The 17,024-nt window shown below is 39.4% G+C and overlaps 1 protein-coding gene across 8 annotated transcripts in view; it reads right to left on the minus strand.

The window, feature by feature from the left end:
- fat3a (FAT atypical cadherin 3a) overlaps positions 1-15,922 on the minus strand; it is a 215,463-nt gene extending 199,541 nt beyond the window's left edge. For 6 of the 8 annotated variants that reach the window (XM_077565588.1, XM_077565586.1, XM_077565584.1 and 3 more), the window contains exon 1: positions 15,786-15,898. The gene's annotated coding sequence lies outside the window, so the exon portion shown is untranslated. Of the gene's footprint in view, positions 1-15,785 lie in introns of all 8 variants that reach the window. The other 2 variants (XM_077565583.1, XM_077565582.1) reach the window with 2 other exon arrangements.
- Positions 15,923-17,024: the final 1,102 nt, after the last annotated feature.

The raw sequence follows: 17,024 nt of genomic DNA on the forward strand, positions 1-17,024 counted from the left end.
CAGTGGCTGGGGACCAGGGGCTGGGGACCAGGGGCCGGTGAACGCCGACCACCAAACTCCACAGCCCCAACCCCATCGATAAATATAATTTGATGCATGTTGCGGGCCGCCTGGCACAGTTCCCATTGCGACAAGGGAGAATAGTAATCGATGTTCTGCATTGTTGACTGTGTAAGCAAAATGTTTCCACATTCTCACACCGGGGCTTTTTTTTTTCCCGAAAAGAGCTACAGATGTACATAAAAAGTTTCATTTTATTCCTTTCTTTCTCCCTCCAGTGAACACTCTGGGGACTGACACTTTTTGATTTCTGATCAAGTGATCAGACTAGGACATCTATAATATTGATCTATTTAAGTGAAGAAGACATGAGAAAAAGTCACTCTAAATTATTGAAAAAATTTAAAACTGTGATTTTTTTCTAATCAATGTGTTTTGATGAGGCGCAAAATGCACATTTTGACTTGCAAACTGTGATACAAAATCACTTATTTTAAGCCTTACATTTACCAAACGTATGATTTGAAATTTATCGGGCTTTTATGGCGGACCCTTGGAGTGGTACCAACAACTTGTAATAAACTTCTCTTATGTCTGGACAGCTTCTTCCTTCTTGATCAAATTTGATGCGTAAAGAAGGGACATCAGCACCTCCAGGCTGCAGAATCTCTTTGACCGGTTGCAGGCAGAACAGATGTCTGACTTTCGCCAAAGGACCCCTCCAAACGCCAAACAACCAAAATCAACCAGTGTATCAAATGCTTGAATAAAGCATAATGTTATATAAAACAAGAACAATGTATATTTTTTTACTTGTAAGGCCACATCCCTTCTAGTCTGAGATAATCTTTTCGCTAGGTTTTAAAGGGATTCTACAATAAAGTAAAGCACTGTTTTAGTAGAAAATCAAGTGGGACTCACATTTTTTAGTGTGTGATGCAAAAACCAGGTCATAGGAAATATGTCCTTAAAGAGCACGACAATTAATAAATGAAGAAAAACATGAGAACCATAGAGAAGGATGATAACGCTTGTTCATATTTGAAGGCATGGAAAAATACAGGCACATACTTTTAATTGGACACCATTATATTGTTCAGGGGCAGCACGGTGGCTGACTGGTTAGCACGTCCGCCTCCCAGTGCAGAGGACGTGAGATCGAGTCCGGGCTTCGGCCTTCCTGGGTGGAGTTTGCATGTTCTCCCCGTGCTTGCGTGGGTTTTCACCGGGTACTCCGGTTTCCTCCCACATTCCAAAAACATGCATGGCAGGTTAATTGAACTCTCCAAATTGTCCCTAGGTGTGAATGTGAGTGTGGTTGTTCGTCTCTGTGTGCCCTGCGATTGGCTGGCAACCAGTTCAGGGTGTACCCCGCCTACTGCCCGAAGCCAGCTGGGATAGGCTCCAGCACCCCCGCGACCCTAGTGAGGAAAAGCGGCCAAGAAAATGGATGGATGGATGGATATATTGTTCAGATTTACCAAATGCTGTAGCTCAGACCTGGGCTAAATAAATTGTCCATCTATCTGGATATGAATCACGTATGGATGAAGCATCACACATCACTGACAACCACTTGGTGAAAAATTACAACCAGAGAAAGTGAAAACATTAGGCCAGTGGAATTACCCCCACACCTGTTCCTTCTCTTAAACACATATGCCTCAAGCTAAACCCACACTCTGCTGCTGACTAGGCACTTTCCCTCCACTTAACTACCTCAGGAATTCTCCGCCCCCTCCGCCAATTACTACCTGGTGCACATGCATTGCTTTTCGCCTGAGTCTGTGTGGTGTTATGTGTGTGGGTGATGGTATTTATTAGTGTTGTTCCAATACCGTTTTTGGCTCCCAATACCGATTCCGATACTCAGCTTTGCAGTATCGGTCGATGCCGATACCATACTGATGCCCAAGTTGTTGTTTTTTCTCAACACGAAAAAGCAGTCCTGCCATTGATTCAGTGCATACAAGGGCCAATAGTATATCTTAGCTCGGCATGCAGTGAACATGTCACACATCAGTGAATGTCGAGCATGAGCAAGACACAAGATGCTGCATTCAAATTCTTATATTAGCGTCAAAATTTATGGTATTGGCATGTTACTTGTAAGTACTCACCGATACCGATACCACTGTTTTAATGCAGTCGGGTTCTCTGCCGATACCACTATCGGTATCGGAACAACACTAGCATTTATGTACTAAATACTGACTGCCTTCCATACTTTAACGGCTGGTCAATGTCAAAAAAGTTAATTTTTTAACATCTTGGCACAATTTTCTTCCAATATGGAGTGCTGCATTACGTATTACTTATTAAAATTGAGCTTGAGCTGCTCTGCAGTTTAGCCCGTCTCATTTGGAACACCATTTATGCTGCAGTGTTCCTGCTCGCCAACTGCTTGCCAATTAATTGCCTTAAGGAGACATACCATGCAATTTTTTCATCGTTCCCAGGTGTCTTAATAAAATAGTACATACACTTAGGTACGCCAACTTCCTCGCTCCTTATTCTTCAACTGTGCTCCTTTTTGGCTCGGTCCCGGCCGGTATTGGAAGATAGCGCTGTTCTACAGCTCCCGATGCCCCCAGACCACAGTGATAAGTTTTTTGTTTTTGTTTTTAGTACTGTGTGTTGGATGTGCTAAGCACATTCTCGATGTTGAATGGCTGTCGCAACAGGATATATGTTCCAGTTCAAATTTACCAGTTTTGAGCTAATGTGCTTGGTCCCGTTTGCGTCGCCTCAAACTGTATTAAACTGGCGATGAAACTTTATTTTGTGCCACTGCCCTTGTTCTTCGCCGCTGATATTAATCTAGTAAGACTAGCGGCGGTCATGGTTAGCCCCAAGTAGTTTTCAGCTAATGTCCGACTCTACTAGCTTCTACTGCCCATGAGTGAGCAGTGATGCATTACGTCACTGGGCCTCCAGAAGAAGAACACAAAGAAAATGGAAATGGAAATGATTATATATTTTTTTTTGCCTGTGTGAAAGCTTCAGTGCCTTTTTTTGCTTGGCTATGATCGCAACATCGCCACATCGTGCAACTGTGATTCGTATTTTGAATGGTCACAAAACCAGTGGCTGAGAATCCCGCACACAACTACATCACTTAGTGTTCGGCGACCCTAATTATGCCTGATCTTGTAAGCAATATATGCAAAAAATCACAAATTTGTATTATTCATTCCCTGGCTAAATTAAATTAGTTTGTTTTTTAAACTTGGTGAATCAATAAGTGACCCGTACTATTCAGAAACCCAGCCAAAGTTCAATGGCCATCTACAGTAATACCCTTCAGTGTTAGTGATAAAGTGTGTTATATAATTAAATTTGCAAAAAGATATGGTTAGAGAAAGGAACAAAACTTTGCTTCAGGCAACAATTTTCTGCTTTTGTTCAAAGTAATGTCAAAGGGTGTAAAAGGTTTTTATCTGAGTTCATTGTTGAATCACTTTCACATCAGACCTAACAAGCTATTGATTCCCGAAATGCCACCAAGCTGCACTTTAAAAGCATTTTCCAATTTTCTGTCAACAAGACCTCTCGCAAGAATATCCATCTAAGACAAAAAGGCATTGGCCACAGCGGGAAAGGCCAATTTTTGAACATCTGGACCAGAGATTGATTATAAGGTCAGTGCTGACAATAGTATCAATTGTCAAATGAAACCGTGTGTGTGTGCGTGCGTGTCCGTGTTTTTTTTTAAGAAGAAAAAAAAAGGTCAAATGAAATAGTTGGGCTGAGAATGTTGAATGTCAGCAGCACTTAATAAAAGCAAACCTTCTCCTGGAGACCAAAATATATGTAGTTCCTGTTGCATTTGCTTCAAATTCAGTCATTTGACTAAGTGATGAATGTCCACTCGCTAGTGGTTGAGCCCATTCAGAATATTTAGCTTCTTTGACCAGTGGAAAATCAGGTTCTTGACATGAAAACAAAACCAAAAAAAAGCATTTACCGGTAAGTGCTTTCACCCACACAGTGATCGACAATGTCATAAGATTGCAGAGATTTGCTGTGTACTGGTGAGTTTTGAGATCATTCCAATTCAATTTATTGTTTTTAATGATATGAAAGTCTTAAAGTCCTATTTCAATGTCAGTGTCATACTGAGCAGTAATGCTAAGGAAGGAGTCACCATAGTGGAGGTCTGCGTGGATACAGTAAAATTTCCTGCTGTTGATGTCATGCTCTTCTTCAAACCACTAGTGTGCCGCGATATACTGTCTGGTGTGCCGTGGTAAATTGTCCAATTCCACCTAATTGGTAACAAACAAATTAATTATTATCTGGAAATAGTGTCGTTGTTGAGTAATTCAGAAAATCCAGCGAAATCGCACTTACACGCATCTTTGGCCAAAGCCCAACACTTTCCCGCAACAAATAAATTTTTAAAATGCACGTTTCACTTCAGTTTGAGGTTATTTCGCCCAAAATGGCTCCCCGGGCAGTATACGAAAGCCCTCACGTCGAAGCTGTCACATCCTGTTTTCCACGCTAGTGAACATTGATATATATGCAAGTAAATGTGTTTACATTGACAGTAGAGAAAATGTGAATGCCACCTAAAAGCTGGGACCCTTGTCAGGATAAACGGTTTGGAAAATGGATAGAAGGAATAATGAGAAATTAAATGACCGTGCAAACCAATATTTGGACCTTCTGCACGAAAGCGACGGTGAACTTAAAGTCGTCCTTCGACAAACGTTTCACGAGTACTAAACACGTGAAAAGTGTTGAAGGAAATATGAGGCGATGGAGTCGAGGTCTGTCGGCAGCACCGGACGAATTAAGGTGAGAAACGGTGGGCAGTTATATAACATTTGCGTGTGAAATTGTGATTGATGCATGTTAAGCCTAGAGTTGGGAAGTTTCCTGATGTAAATCAATTGTTAAACATGTTTATAAATGTGTAAAATTATAAACTGAAGATATATCACCATACTCTCTTAATTGAAAGTGTACAAAAGTATGTTTTTCAGAGAGATCAAGTGGAAGCTGATGATTTTGAGGAGGAAATTGAGTAATAGTTATAGCATTGATGTTGGCCATGATAGAATTAAGCACCGCATATTTCTTAGCATTGGCAATTTCTTTTATATAGTTTGATTATAATGTGCATAATAAACCTGTAAGAATATTTGCACTTTTGAGTTTAACAAATGATCTGTGCTTTTCCAAGTTATGTGAACTTGTTGTTCAATCATATACAATAGATATACAGTAATATAAACATTACAAAAATGAAACGCTACAGCCATTTTAGTTTAGGGTTTTTTGTGTGTTTGTTTTTTAACATTTTCTATGGGTGGTGTGCCTCGAGATTTTTTCGATGAAAAAAGTGTGCCGTGGCTCCAAAAAGGTTGAGAAGCACTGCTTTAAATTACACATTTTGTGAGTTTGAATCGACTAAATCTCAAAGCCTCTGCCAGTTTAAAGACACAATTTAAAAACCATCACTACCACATAATCTGGAGAATTTAGTAACACAGAAATTGACTACACTGGTGGCCCTTAGATAATGAATTAAAAATGCATGTTCAACAATCCCATTGGACACTTTGAACATCCCCCACGCAGTAGTTTGCAGTACTGTACACCTAAATGTCCAGGAGCTAATGGCACGGGTTGTAATTGTAGAGCCCAAAAGTAACTTTTATTAACCTCATAATGTCTGAATAAATTTGGTATTACAAATATTTATGCAAGTTTTCCTTTTAACATTGTTTTGGTTGACTCTGTGTACTGTTATGTGTACACACACAGGCCCTGTGACAGGATCAATTGAGGCCAAGGTCGACCACATCAGACAAGACCCAAGGTGGGGGCTGTGCAAAGCCTGAAAGACAAAGTCCAGAGGCAGTGCATCACAGCAGGTTGTAAGATGCTGGCATGTGAGGTATACCTGGAGCGGCATAACCAGGAAGCAGGAATAGCGCACCGGAACATCTGTGCCAAATATAGGGCACTGGGGGCAGTAACATCCATGCTGGGTGGATGGATGGATGGATGGATGGATGGATGGATGGATGGATGGATGGATGGATGGATGGATGGATGGATGGATAGATAGATAGATAGATAGATAGATAGATAGATAGATAGATAGATAGATAGATAGATAGATAGATAGATAGATAGATAGATAGATAGATAGATAGATAGATAGATAGATAGACGGGCGGGCGAGAAGACAGACAGACAGACAGACAGGCAGACAGACGGACGGACATTGCTGAGAACCACATTCTGTCAAACAGTAGGCCAAGACAAGGGTTTCTAATTAATAACTGTGATATATAGTTCTACAAGCAACTGACTGACTTGCCAGCATCCACCTACTGTCACCACCCATCTGCTCTGGTGCCACGGGGTGCCAAGAATACACAGCAGCAAAAAGAAAAAATCTGTCTGTGTGCACATTGCAACATACGTTACATCATGATTAGATAGTGAATCATGGAATTAGTGCTATCACTATCGAGGAATCGATTAATCTATCGACTATTCAAACGATTAATCGACTAATCTGATTCATTTTAATTTTGCATTGAAGTGTTTTACAAAAGCATTTTTTTCCTGATTACTGTAGATTAACTCATTCACTCCCAGCCATTTTCACTGAAGCAACCCTCTTCGCTACTGTTTTTTACTGGATTTTGATTGATTTTGCAAGGCCCACAGAATATTGTGTTCTAATGATATAAAAGCATGGAACCTACCAAAAGAAAGATTAGAGTCTCTTCTTTCATTTTCAGGAAAAAATATATATATTTGTATCTGTTTCTGCTTTGTAGCATTTAGCATTAGAAAATAGCTAAGTTTATCATTACTCCCAAACCTGTTCAAAACATTGGAAAAAAAAGTTTGTTGCAACATGCCCCAACATGGTTGAGCTCTGATACTCTTCTGCCATCTGCTGGCCGTTTTTTGTAATGACTACCATTGCTTTAAGCGACCTCTTCAGATCAGAGGCAGCATCAAAGCCTTCTGTATGCTCTTGCATAAAAAAAAACATAAAAAATTATAAATACATATTTGGAACCATGGCAATATTTAAAATAGAGCGGTTTTATACGTTTTGGGGAGCAAATGAGTAAACCAGTGATTGGTGTTTATTTTGTACTTCTGTTTCGTTAGTGATAGAAAAAAAAAGTAAAAAGAAAAAAGGGGAGGTGGGGGGGTTGCTGTACTGTTACTGGTTTGGCCACTGTTTTTCAAAGTAAAAACAGATGTTTGCAAATGTCTTATTTTGATTAAACAGATCATCAGTCTTTTTTCATGAAGACCTACAGAAATCAGTGAACAACTATTGTTGATTAGTTGAAATCAGAGGATTTGGACAATTTTTAATTAAAAAATCGCTCAGAACGATTACTTGATTATCAAAATAGTTGTCGATTAACTTGATAATCGATTACTTGTCGATTAATTTTGACAGCTCTAAATTGAATCATTTGAAACTACTGTACTGGCATCTGTCAGATACATAAACGACAATTGACACTTTTGTCAGATGGACTGCACAACCTCCAATGCTCTTTACAATGTACAAGCATGGCACCACTACTCATGTTTTGCCCGATCAAGACCTGGAGCATGATTTTCAGCTCAATTAGACACAGCTCCAGGCCAGTTATATGATCCCTTCACTGCGACCACATTGTGTGCACATGCACAAAGAGCCGCAAATCCCAAATCATGCCTTGTGTTCACTTCACAGACAAGGTTTGGGGAAATATAATGCATGATCAGCTCGTCGATATTGATGGTGCAAGGCTGAGCTCCCGACTGTCTCCAAATATGGTATTTTAAATAATTATTATAATTAAATGAGTATTAACTGAAGTACAATATATCACCAGTAATGACCTTTGTCAGGAGTGAGAAAGGGGGGATGTTAAAATTATGTTTTGCACACCAGTAAAACCTTCATCTATCGATGCAAGAATGTGGAAATTAAAATGAGACACCTGTCTGTGTTGCCTAAAAATGAGAAAATTATTGTTGGTGTGCATGATTAAACATAAAGAGGTTTGGTGAATTTATGTGTGCTGATAAGAGATAATGGTCTATAGTGGTCCTCTTTAACGGCATACTGTTTGTATAATTAATTTGAGCCTGATAATAATCACAGCTTCATTTCCTAAATTGGCTCATGGTCAAGTACAGTAACTGCCAGTAGAGCACAGTTTATATAGTAGACTGCTCTGGACAGCCCCAAATTTAGACAACAGACAAATGCAATAAGAAAATGCATGGGGAGTGTAATTTTTTACATGGATAATAAAATGTATCACAAAATTATATATATATATATATATATATATATATATATATCATTATCATTATCATTATATCATTAAATCAAACCTACACATAAAACAAAACAACAGAAATCACAGATGTTCTGTACCTACTGTTAACAGAAATCATTTAAAAGAAACGTAAGATCACGAGGCAAAACGGAGGAAACAACTGAAAAAATCTGCCGTGTCTCCCATTGGCTACTGCTGCGCATACAACCCCATCTGATTAAAATTGCCCAAAGGCTCTGGCCGTCTAATGCTCACAGAGAAAGATGAAATACAAAACACACACTAAAAAAGAACCTAACAGAATAATTTTTTATACTATTTCCAATGTCTACATAATTCACCATCACACCATATTTGATGGAAATTCCTTCGCATTATCACTCTGCTAACTCTACATTTTAAGGTTGTTCTTTTGAAATCATATCTAGTGACAAGGAAGGTTGTTCAGCAAACCAATAATTAAATTGTGTTTGGTTGGCATATGCATGGTTACTGCAGGCCCGAGCGAACAAACAAAACATCCCTCACAATATCACATCGCCGCTACCAGTATGATGAACAGCCTGGTAGTGTTAGGTTACACTCATACTCGATTCAAACAGTTCACAAAATTCAGACCTTCGCAACACACAAAGCGCTTCTATGACTCTCACTGTCAGCACCTCTCTGTCAGATCAAATCAGTCTAGCCACGAGTTAACCTTTTATCATTGAGGCTTTTTTAAACACAGACCTGCAGCTCACTGGTTGTCGCATCATTCTTTTATGTTCTAAAGTCCAAGATGACAGCGCCTGTTTGGTATCTATAATAATCAGTGTTGGGCAAATTCATTGGGAAGTCATTAGTTATTAGTTGTGTTGTCAATGTTAGTGTTAACTCATTGATTAATTGCAAAAATTACTGCATTAATCGTGTATTAACGCAGATTAATCATTAATTAATTAGCTTGACAGTTACATGAAAGGTAGCGCAGGTTGGTTTGAGCAATAAACATATCTACATGCATTAATTTAAAGCATTAGAAGGGTGGTCACTATTTTTTAACGAGTGGACGGTATGTGCTGCTTTGAACATCCACTTTTTCTTTTATCACTCAGTTCCTTAGAGCCCAATATTAGTTTTGGCAGAGGCATCTTTTGTTGAAATGCAGGTATAATTCTTTAATAAAAAATATACAAGTTCTCCTCCTTATTATGGTCCACGATGTGTGTGGCCGTTGTTTTTTTTTTGATGTGTTTGGGTGTGGGCTGTGTGAGCGCACCTCCCTGATTGGTGGCCCTTGTCCCTGACTCGGTCCACCAATCAGGGCAAGGGAGGAGCCCTGATTGCTGTATTGGCTTCAAGCGCGTGACCAGCCGTGGTCATTAGTGGCAACAGTTTAAGGCCCCCCGTCCACACGAAAGCCAGTTTCAATGTATCTTCACAAGTTTCTTATCATTTAGGCCATTCATCCAAACAATGGCGTGGTTTCGGAACTTGAAACTGATCACTTTTGAAACCGGGCTCCAGAGTCCAATCCAACCTGTGCATCTCGCGCATGTACTTGTATATCATGTCCTTTTCATCAAAGTGACTTTTAATACTCTTGGGTGGAAAGTTGATGAAAAAACGCTAGTTTTCGCCCTCCACAACTTTGTAGACCATTAACGCTGCGCCAATAATTTCCTGCCCCAGGGGGGCGTGTTCAGACAAAGTCACGTGACATCAGGATCTCTATATTGTAACAATACTAGTCTCTACATAAGGTATGAATTATAATTATTAAGCAATGGTGTTATCTTTTATTACTGTTGAAATGTGGGGGCAAATATATTCAGCATATTCAAGACATTTACCCACTGCTAATCAGAGGTGGCAAATCCAGGTCCAGAAAGTAAAAACCTGCCACAGTTTGGCTTAAGCCCCTCATGCTAGCTAGCTAGCTCCCTAAAAGTTAAACAAGCACCATGGGAGCTAGCTAGCACCTTGGCTAAAGCCAAACTGTGGCAGGGTTTTTACTTTCTGGACCTGGATTTGCCACCTCCGCTGCTGAGTTGATCATTAATGGCAAAACGGATACAGCATATCGCCATTGTCCTTGACCATAGGTACGGCAGACAGTGTTTCAGCAGACTCATTGTACGGCAAGGCAGTCTCACAAAAGAGGCAAAAATGACAAAGTATGAAAATGACAAAGACAGACAATACTGCTGAACTGCCACCACCACCATTCAACAGCATTCCAGCAGTTGTGGAGAACAATAGTGGGACCTTGCACACACACACTTACTCACATGGCCAAACGTTCCAACACTGGGGAAAGGAGCAGCATCCAGCAACACATAACAGGCACCCCCCAGCTTGTATGGAGAGGGGAACCAAAGAAATCCCCCAACTCACTCTCTCTCCTAGACACTCAGTGTGAGGGAGGTGGGGCTTTCAGAGTGCTGGCATTTGGCACGAACAGACGCTCACGAAGCCCTCGGGACCCCAGAGATGAAGGAGAAGTGTGGGGGAGGGGGGGAGCACGGAGAGGAGGGGTAGCAGTAATGCCATTTCCAAGCAGGCAGCCTGTGGAGCAAGGCGCTCGGGGAGAATGAGAACAAAACGAACAGAGGGATGGCCTCCCTCTCCTCCTCCGTGTGGAGGTCACTGTGCTTGGCAGAGAGGTCAGCCACTGCAGCAGGGGACGCGCACCACCCCTCATCAAAATCTGCATGTACTGTACATCTGCAGGGATTGTTAAAACTCACTCAATCCGTGTCGTTCACCAGAAGGAAAGGACCGACATCTCTGCAATATGCAGACATGAGTTGCTCACTTGGGCACGTACTAATGCCACGTCTGGAAAATACATTTGAGATGACAAACGACATCAAAGTTGAGTCTTCACGCTCAACTCAAACAAATGAAAGAAGTTAATAACAAAATAAATCAATGAGAAGTACAGTAGTTTATATTAGGTAGGGCTGTCACTATTTTATATTTTTAGAATTGATTCATCTATCGATTATTCAATCGGTTAATCGACTAATCAGATTCAGATTCAGATTTAATTTTGCTTTAAAGTGTATTACAAAAGCATTTTTTCCCTGATTACTGTTTATTAACCAGTGATGGTGTTTATTTCTTAATTCGTATTTGTATAGTGATTGTAAAATAAAAAAAGGTGGAGGTTCGATCATTGTTTTTCAAAGTAAAAACAGATAGTTGTAAATGTCTTATTTTGATTAAACAGAAGATAATCAGTCTTAGGACTACAGAAATCAATAAGCAATTACTGTTGATAAGCTGAAGTAAGCGGATTTGAACAATAAAAAAAATGTCTCCAAACGATTACTTGATTATTAAAATTGTTGTTGATTAATTTGATAATCAATTACTTGTCGATTAATTGATTAACTTTGGCAGCTCTAATATTAGGGCTCAACCAATTTGATCATTTAGCTGATATCAGCTTTTTGAAAATAGGTAAAAATCAGCTGAGCTTTTTTGAATCAGATTTTTCTCTTTGCTGTATATTTAAACAAATAAACAATACAAAAAAAATATAAAACAGTCAAAGGCCTGTAACACATATCTTTATTGTTGTAAAACAGGGTTGTACGAACTCTTTTTTTTTTTTTGCTTGAGGGCCATATACAGAAAAATGTAAGGGTGCAAGGGCCGCTTTAAAATGATTCAGCTTTAATTTATTAAACAATTTAATTTGATAAACTGCTACATAACAGCTTTCTGTTAAAGGTTGTAAGGCAAATAGTTAAAAATATCTCAAGATTTTGGGGTGGCTAATGGCCCTGTATCCCACTAGACTAGATCCAGCCTTGTACTAGTAATGTGGCAGCCTTTTTTTTTTTACACCCTCCCTTCTCAGCCTGACCATCACTAAACTGTTTTTTTATTTTTTATTTAAACAAGCCTTTTTAGACTAGTTTTAACATAAACATAACATTCATAGTTTGTGCTTAATTGGCACAATTAAGTAGTTGGTCGCTATTATAAACATGTAAACCACCCATCCAGCATTCTGCCACTTGTGCAAAATTACAACTCACAATATCATCTGGATGTAACTGAACATAAGAACAACAGCTTTTCATAAGCCAGAAGACAAAATTCGATTTCACGATTTAGCAAAGTTTCAAGGATTCGATTTTCAAAATGACGATTAATCGAATTCATTTGGTTTATTGCCCAGCCCTAATAGTCATTTGATACTCTGCATATACTTGCGTATTAACATTAAGAAAAAGGACACACTTCTGCTTTCAAGTGACTTTAGTTTAACAACTCGAGGGAGCTTTGATCAAGAAGTATCATATGACATAAACCATAAATGCATATTCATTCATATCATATTACATAAAACTGCTCTAGTGCCACACTTCTGCTAAGTAGTTCAAATCGAGCATTGCACCATGGCTTGATTTGACATGAAGCCATTTGTACTGGTGTAGAGACGCTCATCAAGTTTCTTTACCACTAAACCAGTTAAGAGTCATGTGCGGATTTTTTAATGAGACGAAGAAAAAAAAAAAGGGGGGGGGGGAGGCTTTCACAAAACATTTATACTAATAGTCAGTATTTGCTGTGTGGGTCAAGATTTAAAACAGATCAATTCATTATTTCGGACAGTCAGTCAGACAGTAACGGAACAATGTTCACTCTTTTTTATACATGATCCTAAATACACACAGCAGTCACAATGTTATGACATCCTGATACACTGCAGTTTGACACCACTGTAAATTACAACCACTATAATACACATGAATAATTTAATACTTCACAGATACTGTCCATCAAAACTGAGCATTTACACATTTGTAAAGGCAGAATATAATCTCATTATGATATTTAATTATCTTGTAGAAATGCGGCACAAACAAAAATTGTTTAAATTAGGGTATACAGTAATGGCTGTAGACTGACGAGTTGATGCTTCAACCATGGTGTAGGAAAAATTAAACAAAAAATATATCAGTCAATTAGTATATTGTATGTATTTTGCGTGGAAACACTCAATTATTCCATCTGGGTGGTTTGTTTGCGCCAACACACTGCAGGCTGGCTTTAATCCATTAAAAATGCTGCCAAACAGCGACTCCAAAAATGATTTTTTTTTTCAAGACCTGTCTCTAACCAGATTCAATGTTCAATGCTGCAGCCGCAACAAGCACATTTGACCCATTAGTACAGTCATCCGACCCATTAGTACAGTCATCCGACCCACACGAATAAGATCTGCAATCCAAGCCCAAACCACAAAGAGATGTGCCAGTACCTGACTTAATGAAGCTGTTGTCAAGACAAATACTGTATGTTGCTGCTTTGATTTAACATATGCATATGGTTATTTAACTTCAGTAGATATTTTAATTGTAATAAGATCACAATCCTTGCTTTGCTTCACCCAATCTCCAAAAAAAAAATCACCCAGAATTTTTTTTTTGTTGTTTCAATGAATTGATTCATCCAGTTTGCCAATCACAGGGGAAATCCATCATAGACGGAATAACTAATATTGACACTCACATTAATGCACTGGACGATTTAGCTTCTTCAGCCTAACATGCATGTTACTGGAATGTGGAAGGGACCCAGAGAAGAAGAGTTAAAAATGTGAAACTGCAGAAGTGGCATGCATACTAACCCCTTGAAAACCATGATGCCCATAATTCAATGCAAAAAAAAAAAAAAGTACATCCAGAATATTTTTGGAATGTCTGGAATATGTTTACAACAGCGTTGATAGTTTTTTAAATGAAATGATTCCTTATGCAGCGTTATCTAAATAACTGTAATTGTTTTTTTATGCAAATGTGCAACATGTGTTAACTGTCTGCAATACAAATAACGTGTAATTCACCAATATTTCCTACCTCTATGTGTCATTTTTTATACTGTAGATATCTAGATATTTTATTATATGCTATTTTATTATTTTTAACTTATATTTTGCTATTTTCTTATTGCACTAACAAGTGCTCAGTTCTCAGTCCTGTTACTACGTCTCCTCTAGCCTCACGATCCACAAGTGAGTGACGGTGAACTAACGTTACATGCGGTATATCCGGTCGCGACACTTTTTTTTTCTGTTTAAATATATTCTTAACAGATTTTCTTGAAAACTTCTTGGGTGGTGGCCAGTTTACTTGGGTGGCCCACCCAAGTATTAATATGGTGTGGGAAACACTGAACTGTTTGCATTATGTTCAAACTGCACCTCCAAGCTTATTTCCCAACATGTCAAGCAGGAATAAATCTTTGAAGAACATCAAATGTGTTTAAAAATTCATTGGGCAGCATGATAAACACCTGCAGGCTCTCTCCTAGTTACGTGCTGGTAATATTACATCGGCTACTGCAAGGACACAAGTCCACCCTGAGCCGAGCTGATCTACAGCCCAGCCTGTGCGAAGCTGTTGAAAGCGAGAGCGGTGATAAAGGAGGTGCAAGGATAAGAGGTGATGGGGTGGAAGAGGAGGAGGTGATAGGGACAGAAATGAAGAGGAGCTGTAAACACAGGCCCGCCGAGCAGCCATACAGCTGTGCACTTGTTTGGATGCCTGCCAGTTGAAAGGTGAGAAGATTAACACACAAAGCAGATGTACTGTATATACACAAGTGTGTGCATGTGATGTATGTTGTAATCAGAGAAGCCAGGCTGTACACTAAATAACCTCTTTGGTCACATCAGAAATTGCGTCCTGATGGCTTTTGCAGAAACCAGACTGTAAATATTCCCGAGCCGCCAAAGCAGCCCTCTAATGACTGCTGGTAACCTTCATGATGGAGATCCGTGGGACATTTGAGACCAGCCCCCAGTTGTTGCATGCATATACTTGTCTGCAGCTACAGGCAATCTTGCAGGGCTCATTATGACACCAAGTGTATTTTAAGGTTGAGTTTGGAAATTAATTGACATCAAGGCACAAGATGTGTGTATAGGCTGCTCCATTGCGTTTTTTCTTTTTCTTTTTTAAGCAAATGCAACCTAACGCATTGATATTCAAGACAATGTATATGATTTGGAGTCCAGTATCCAACATACACCTGCCTCTATGAAATACTCTCAAAAGGCTTAGATTATTATTATTAAACAAAACACACACAAACACAAGGTTGTGGTCCGGATGGCGCCCGGACTCGGACAGTCCCACGCGACTGAGATCCAACACGTTCAGCACACCAATCATCAGCAATCACCTCTCATCTGCTCTTCCTCCACCCAGTTATTCAGGACACACACTGCTGCAGGACTTCATTTACAGTATTAGACTGTGCACCGTGCCCTTGCTTATTCATCGCGTCCAGCACATCATAAATATTCATTTAAAAATATTTACAATAAATCGCATCACTCGTTGCAGAAATGCGTGTTGCTCCTCATTCATGCTCAGCGCACGTTCGCGTGCATGTTTGGAACTTCGCATGAATCCCCGAAGAAATATATGCGGCTCAAACCGCGAGACTTACCTGCACATGCTGCGGAATATCCCGGTGGAAAAGTCCGTACTTATGCCTACCATCCACCGCGGTACAACTGCAATGCACAGCAACTGCTCACCGAGTGGCTGCTCCGCCGTGAGCGTTCTCCTCTGCTGCTTCCGCGCGCTCGTGACGAGCCGTGTCGCGCGCACTAGTGCGCGGGCACAGCACAGCCTGCCGGAGAAGCGACAGACTGTCAGTTGAGATTTCCCGTCGTTCAAAAACGAATATTTCATTTAACCTGTTGCAAAACATTCTTGTTCATTGCAAAATAATCAAATGACCTGTAGCCTACTTTATCCATTCATCCATCATCTATAAAGTTAAATCGGTGACGTCACCCACACGAATGACACAATAAAGACCACCATTCACACTCTCGCATATAAATTAATGTGATGCCGATTCCGAACCCATGGATTAGCCGTAAATATTACAATTTACTTTAAATCTGCTGTAAGCAATTATTTTAATAACTGTAAATTATTTTTTTTCTTCTATTAATCAATGAATCAGAGTTTAAAACATTATTTTTTATTCTTTTACTCCAAAATATTATTTCCATTTGATAAATTATCTTCAAAAAATGGATGGATGAATGATCAGTTGTTTGAACTGTGAGTTTTGGCACTCTGAGTGGCGACCAGTCAAGGTTGTACTACGCCAAGTCAGCAAGAAAAATCGCTAATGAGGACATGCAGTATAGAAAATGGATGGATATATAATTCTTAGTCTTCAATTAACATCTCGCATCCTCTCTTGAGCACACATCTTCATGCACAAGCAATATTGTTGACTACTTTGAGAGTCTTTTCCTCAATTCTTCACCACAAGGTATACTGTTATAAAAATCTGTGATTATTTATTCTGACAAGACACCAAAATGGAGTATTGGACCAAAAACAAGGGTGATTTTTGAAAGAAACATTCATTGTAACGTGTAGCTAACCAAGCATGTGTTATGAATTGGGTCTAAGCAATCCTTATGTTCACAGGAGATGAAATCAAAGCTGATAAATTGGGGCTATTTACAACCCTGTAACATCAGCAAGTGAAGTAGATGCAATGAATACCGCTAAATATGTGAGGTTCAGGGTGCTTTAAATATTCCTCATTCGAAAATGCTTGTTTACTCCATTTGTTGGAAGGATGGTTTGCAATTCGGTGCTGGAGGCACGTGGACCAAAAAAAAAGAAAAAGAAAAAACAGATGAAGAAGCCCAGGCAA

Source organism: Vanacampus margaritifer, chromosome 5, assembly GCF_051991255.1.
Source record: "Vanacampus margaritifer isolate UIUO_Vmar chromosome 5, RoL_Vmar_1.0, whole genome shotgun sequence".
NCBI classification, from domain to species: domain Eukaryota; kingdom Metazoa; phylum Chordata; class Actinopteri; order Syngnathiformes; family Syngnathidae; genus Vanacampus; species Vanacampus margaritifer.